The sequence below is a fragment of the Nicotiana sylvestris genome, chromosome 12 (genome assembly GCF_000393655.2).
Source record: "Nicotiana sylvestris chromosome 12, ASM39365v2, whole genome shotgun sequence".
Classification (NCBI taxonomy): domain Eukaryota; kingdom Viridiplantae; phylum Streptophyta; class Magnoliopsida; order Solanales; family Solanaceae; genus Nicotiana; species Nicotiana sylvestris.
The window spans coordinates 20,892,068-20,899,664 of NC_091068.1; the positions used below are offsets into that span (position 1 = coordinate 20,892,068).

General features: G+C 33.6%; 1 non-coding gene across 1 annotated transcript; it reads right to left on the reverse strand.

The window, feature by feature from the left end:
• Positions 1-3,780: 3,780 nt before the first annotated feature.
• On the reverse strand, positions 3,781-3,887 carry LOC138884443 (small nucleolar RNA R71). Its single transcript, XR_011404637.1, has one exon. It is a non-coding gene; the product is annotated as a small nucleolar RNA R71 (small nucleolar RNA).
• Between the last annotated feature and the right edge of the window lie 3,710 nt (positions 3,888-7,597).

A 7,597-nucleotide genomic window follows, 5' to 3' on the forward strand; every position in this document is an offset into this window, starting at 1 on the left:
AAAAGTAATGAAAGAAGTAACTCAGAGATAAAATGCTCAGCTCTGTCATAATTCCAGAAAATAGATCTGTCTTTCAAGTATAGCAATGAAAACCCAAATCTTTTACCGAAATTTCCAAAAATATGAGTAAGTTTGAAACTGTAATTTTTCCCAAAAAGCTTTCCACAGGGTAATGTTTTATTTTCATATGGCATAAGGAAAATACATCTCTATGCATATATGTCAATATGTGTGAGTAGTCATGAATGACGTGATACTATACAATATGAGAAAAATGCATCTCTATATATGCATGTATGCCAAGTGTGCATGTCAAATGCAATGTATCTCAGAGATGAACTGATGTACTCACACTCTTAGAGTACTCAATCTTATTGTCTCACACTTTCCACTCATCATGCTCAACCACTCAACATGCTTAGTCACTCAATACTATATATGGCCAATCCATCCCAAGGAAGATCCATCCCGAGTATATACATAGCAACTGGTAGTCAGTCACTCAGTATTGTATAAGGCCAATGTAGCCCATGGAAGATCCATCCCAAATATAAATGCTTCGGGAAAGATCCATGCCCAGGGAAGATCCATCCCTCAATATAAATCAACCGCGCTCACTGAGGGTATGTACAGACTCCGGAGGGGCTCCTTCAGCCCAAGCTCCACAATAAGCCAGATCCAAGCATAAATCAATGTAACATGCTGCGGCGTGCAACCCGATCTCATAATATCACTCACACTCAGGCCCTCGGCCTTACTCAATCATCAATCTCTCTAGTCTCTCGGGCTCACAATACCATGAAACTAGCCCAAAAATGATGATATGATATGTCAAGAAATAGCAACAGAGACTGAGATACGATATGAAATGAATAAACATGACTAAGTATGAAAATGCAACTTAAACAAATAACTCAACAACAATATGATCTTACTGGGTCTCAACAGAATATGCATGTAGCCTAGACATGGTTTCTAACATGGATCACAACTCAATAGCTCTAGGAGGTAGAGATTACATGGTTACAGATAAGATCAGGTAACTACACTGTACCACAAAAATAATGAAGTCACATTTCAGACGGTGCACACCCACAAGCCCATCACCTAGCTTGTACATCACCTCAACACTAAACACATAGCATGTAATTTGGGATTTCATACTCTCAGCACCAAGTTTAGATGTGTTACTTACCTCGAATAAGCCAAATCCAATACCTAGCAAGCTAAATGATGACTATAAAATATTCATATATTATATACTTAAAATAAATTATTTTAAATAATATATATATATATATATATATATATATATATATATATATATATATATATATATATATATAATATGTCAATTATTTGTATTTTTAATAGTATTTTGCAGGAAATAAAAATATCATGATAAAGCAAATAAAGGAATAAAAGAGAAGCGCGAGGCATCATGGCAATAGAAGCACGACACATCATGGCAATAGAAGCATGACGCATCATGGAAAAAGAAACCACGAGGCATCGTGTCACCTTATGAGATTTGATTTCTATAAATAGGATGTTTGTGTTGAAAGGATGAGGATCATACGTGCCTGATTAGCAAACCTTTCTCTAGCTTTGGTCTTTACTTCTCTCTTTATCTAGTTCATTTTATCTTGTAGTCTTTGAATTTTCTAAGAGTGTTGATAGTATTTTAAGAATTTCTTTCTTTGTGAGATTTAAATACTCCATAATGGAGTAATCTCTTTTGTTGGAATAGTTGATGAAGCTCGATAGCGTTAAAATATTAATCTCAATTTTACTACATGCTTGACCTGAAACTTTCTAATTATATTTCTATATTGTGCTGGAATTTTAGTTTAATTAATTATTATCACTTCTATATATTTATTCTCCAAAGTTAGTTGTATGTCAATTTTGTAATTCTCACGAAGCAAAGTTAATATACTATATTATTGGGTAAAATAATAGAATGAGAGTAATTCTTTTTAAGCTATCATTCCAATTCTGTAATCTTGCTTACTTCCATTCTAATTCTCACGGAGGAGTTGTAGTTACCAAGATTATTGATTTTTAGTAAAAATTAATCGCAAGAGGTTTTTGCTATCTTTTAGCACAATTCAGGCAAGAAAATTATTTCAGTTTAATCGTCACGAGTCATATATCAATTGTTTTACATAACCTCGCGGAGTATTATTAATTGATTATTTCTTAGTGAGCAAAATATAATTGTATTAGCAATAAACAGTTATTCCTAAGAGAAATACATGTAGAAGCTCAGATTTTATTATTATCATGCTATCGAGTGAATTCAATGATTCCCTACTCTTTTTAAATATAAATCTTCCGAAAGTTATTTTGTTTCAACTTAAGCAAATTAAATTTTCAACAAACAAAACTTCATCAATCTGATTCTCTCAAATAGTAGTAAGAATATTATAAGTTTGTAGCTAGATTCTCCAATCTCTGTGGGACGATATCATAAACTATACTAGAATTTGACAAAGTACGAGTAGCAAAATCTTATATGCATTGGCCTCGTCAAAGTTTTGGCGTCGTTGCCGGGGGTTGGCACAAGTATGCTTCAGACTAAATATTCTGTTACTAATTTGAAAACTTACTATTAGTATTATTATCTTTGCTATCAATGTTTACTAAATATTACTACTATTCTTTTACTATTACAAGTACTAACATCTTATACAAGTGTTATTATCATTTATCCTTCTTATCATCATTATAGCATAGCAGCCACTATTATTAATACTAGTACTACTTGTAACTATATTCTATATTAGTATTATATTATTATTTTCCATCGTTAGTTACTGTTACTACTAACTGATTTTGTTTACCATTTTTTTCCATAACATCTATTGCTAATTAGTACTAATATAATTACTATTATCATATACTACTACTACTACTACTACTACTACTACTACTACTACTACTACTACTACTACTACTACTACTATTAATAATAATAATAATAATAATAATAATAATAAGAATAATAATAACAACAACAACAACAACAACAACATTATCATACCACTATTTTTATTTGAACGCTTATTATTTTTGTCATCTTTGTTGTCCTTGTTATTCATCACTTTCTTTTAATTATTTTCTTCTAAGTACTACTACTACTACTACCACTTTAGGAGTTAAGTTCAGTTTATTTTTTTTAGAATTTTGAGTAGTTTATGACCCGCTCTTCTATAAAAGAGTTGGTCAATTACGATCCTGATATTTGAAAGATTTCTTCGATTGTGCAGGAAAGGACAAGCATTATCTTCCCAAAGCATAGCTTGTGAAGGTATGGAGAATCGGGAAGTAGAAAATATCAAACCACGCGAAGTACCACCACCAGTACAAATAGAGTATCAATTTGATGAAGTGGCGCCAAGGCCAACAAACATAATCCTAAGGGATTATGCTAGACCTGACCGCTTCAACTGTGAATCTAGTGTCAGAAAACCTCTAGTGGCAGCCAACAACTTTGAAATCAGGACTGGCCTAATTCAAACAATTCAACAGTCTTGCATCTTCACTGGAGACGCAAGTGAAGATCCACACAGTCATTTAATTGACTTTTTGGAACTTGTTGAATCGGCTAAGTATAATGGAGTACCTCCTGAAGCTATCAAGTTAAGGCTATTTCCTTTCTCTTTAAAAGGAGATGCCAAGGCTTAGTTGCAAAGTTTGCCACAAGGTTCCATTACCACATGGGATCAAATGACTCAGAAATTTTTAAACAAATATTTTTCCCCTGCTAAAACTACAAAGTTAAGACAAGACATATCTAATTTCTTGCAGACTAACACAGAGACAGTTTATCAACCTTGGGAAAGGTTAAAAGCAATGTTAAGAAAATGTCCACACCACGACATTCCTGAACATATGCAATTGTATATTTTTTATCACGGGCTAAAGGCCCCTTCTAGAAATATGATAGATGCAGCTGCAGGAGGTTCAATAATGGGAAAAACAATAGAGAAAGCATTCCAATTGTTGAATGAAATTTCTGAGAATGCCATCCAATGGCCATCTTAGCTTATAATTATCAAGAAGGCCGGTACAGTAAATCAGGTTGATGCTTTAAATATACTAACACAACAAATTATTTCTTTGGCACAAAAGTTTGAAACTTTTCAGGTGAATACACAACAACCAAGCCAATATGAGGTTTGTGACATGAGTGGAGGAAATCATCAAAACCATGAATGTCAAGCAACCAATCACAATGATGAACATGTCAATGTCATCGGTTACAAGCAGTATCCTTTTGGAAGTCCAATGGCACAGAAATATCCAGAATTTCAATGGAGCAATCCAAATGGTGCAGATAACTCTCAAAGCTTCCAGAAGCAACAAATATAGGATCCACCTGGATACCAGAATCCAAACCATGGTCAATCAAACTTTAGACCTTATCAACAAGCAGAGCCCTATCAGCAAAGGCCTCAACATGATCATTCAAGTCTTGATGATCTTCTGTATAAGTATATTAAGGTCACTGATGAAAAGATGGAGAGTCAAAATTCATCCCTAAAAAATCTGGAAATACAGTTGAGCCAATTGGCAGCTCTTGTTTCAGAAAAGATTCAAGGTCCCTTACCAAGCAATACAGAGAAAAACCCAAAAGAGTACCTTAAAGCCATCACCTTACGATAAGGTAAGGAGCTTGATGAACCCTATGCAGACCAGTTAAAACAACAGGTAAACAACGGTAAGAATGTTGAAATACCCTCTGAACCATCTCAAAAGAATGAAGTCAAGAAAAAAGAAGAAAAAAATATTAAAAAATTGACTCCTCTCCCTGTGAATATTCTCTTTCCACAAAAAATAAAAAGATATAAGCTTGACAACCAATTTGCAAAATTTTTGGAGATTTTAAAACAAATTCACATCAATATTCCTTTTACTGATGCTTTATTACAAATGCCTTCATATGCCAAATTTTAAAGGAAATTTTGTCAAGTAAAAGATTTAGAATAAGTTTCTGTGGTAATGCTTACGGAAAAATGCAGTGCTATACTTCAAAATAAGCTACCACAAAAACTGGTGATCCAGGCAGTTTTACAATTCCATGCACTTTTGGAGGAGTATATTTTGAAAAAGCACTTTGTGATTCTGGAGCATCAATAAATTTAATGTTATTTTTTATCTTTAAAAAGTTAGATCTTGGTGAAATAAAAGACACAAGTGTTTCTCTTCAGTTTTCAGATCAAAGTACTAAGAAACCTAAGGGAATAATTGAAAATGTACTCGTAAGAGTAGATAAGTTTGTTTTCCCTGTAGATTTTATAGTACTTGAAATGAAAGAATGTCCTAATGAACCAATAATTTTAGGTAGACCATTTCTTGCTACAGGAAGAGCAATTATAGATGTTCATCAAGGAAAATTAATTTTAATAGTTGATGAAGAAAGAGTCATATTTGATATGCAAAAGATACTAAGATATTCAGGAGATGAAACATCATCTTTTTCTTTTTTTTAATTGACATGATTAGTTTTCTTATAGATGAATTCAAAGATAATCAATTAATTCCAGATTCAATGGAAAGATGCTTATCAAATCAGGCACCACATAGGACGATGATCCCACCATCAGAAAAGAAGCTGAAATATTGGACAAAGATTCAGAAGAAGAAGAGATGAAATCCGAAATAGTTCAATCAAAAATTGAACTCAAAACTCTCCCTTCTCATTTGAAATATGTTTATCTTGAGCACGAATTATTTCCAGTAATTATTTCATCTTCTCTTACTGCATAACAAGAAAATAGTTTGATTAAAGTATTGAAAGCACACAAAGGAGCCTTGGGGTGGACTGTAGAAGATATTAAAGGAATTAGTCCGGCTATTTGTACACACAGAATCCTCATGAAGGATAGCTACAAGCCAATAGTCTAGCCACAAAGAAGATTGAATCCAGCAATGCAGAAAGTAGTAAAAAAAGAGATCGTAAAGCTGTTGGCAGCATGTATTATATACCCCATTTCTGATAGCCCGTGGGTAAGTCCCATTTAGGTAGTACTAAATAAAGGAAGTATGACTGTTATAAAAAATGAAAATAATGAGCTTATACCTACCAGGACTGTTACAGGATGGAGAGTCTGTATTGATTACAGACGTCTCAGTGATGTCACTAGAAAAGATCATTTTTCTTTGCTATTTATTGATCAAATGTTGGAAAGAATTGTAGGATATGGTTTTTACTATTTTCTTGATGGTTATTCAGGATGTAATCAGATACCAATTGCACTAGAAGATCAAGATAAGACAACCTTCACATGCCCTCATGGAACATATGCCTATAGGAGAATGCCATTTGGTCTTTGCAACGCCCTTGCTACATTTCAGCATTGCATGTCGGCAATTTTTGCTGACATGACTGACAAAGTTCTTGAAATTTTTATGGATGATTTTACACTATTTGGCAAAACATATAAGGATTGTCTTAACCATTTGACCTTAGTTCTTAAAAGATGTGAAGAAACAAACTTAGTTCTTAATTGGGAAAAATTTCATTTTATGGTTACGAAAGGAATTGTTTTAGGACATAAAATCACTGCTAAAGGGATAGAAGTTGATAACGCAAAAATTAATCTTATGGCAGGATTACCCCCTCCCACAACTGTGAAAGGAAATAGAAGCTTTCTAGGTCATGCATGTTTTTACAGACGATTCATAAAAGACTTCTCAAAGATTTCAAAACCGCTGACTAACCTCTTGATGAAAGACATTAAGTTTGATTTTTCAGGTGATTGTGTAAAAGCATTTGAAACCCTTAAGGAAAAGTTATCAACTGCACCTGTAGTTGTGTCCCCTGATTGGAACCAACCTTTTGAGGTCATGTGTGATGCTAGTGATATAGCAGTTGGAGCTGTTTTAGGCCAAAGAAGGGATAAGATGTTTTGTCCCATTTACTATGCTAGTAGAACATTGAGTGAGACACAAGTGAATTATGCCTCGACAGAAAAAGAGTTACTAGCAGTAGTGTTTGCTTTTGATAAGTTTCGCTCCTATTGGATCGGAACCAAAGTCACTATTTTTATTGATCATGCAGCTTTAAAATACCTCTTAGCTAAGAAAGATGCTTGACCTAGATTATTAAGATGGATTTTACTTCTGCAAGAATTTGACCTTGAGATAAAAGACAAAAAAGGGACAGAGAACCAAGTAGCTGACCATTTGTCTAGATTAGAAAACCCTCCCTTGAGTTTAATGAGATAAAAGAAGAATTTCCTGATAAACATATTTTTTCAGTTGACACAATTGTGACTCAACCACCCTGGTTTGCAGATATCGGGAATTACTTGGTTGGAAATTGGATACCGCAAGATTTCTCTTACCAGCAAAGAAAAAAGCTTATATCTGATGCAAAGTATTATCTGTGGGTTGAACCTTTCTAATTCAAAAATTGTGCAGATAATATCATTAGAAGGTGTGTACCTGGAGAAGAGATGAATAAAATTCTATATCACTGTCATGATGGAGCAATTGGAGGACATTATGCAGTAAATCGAACAACTTTTAAAGTTTTAGAAGCCGGATTCTTCTAGCCCACACTCTTTAAAGATGCCCGAGCATATAT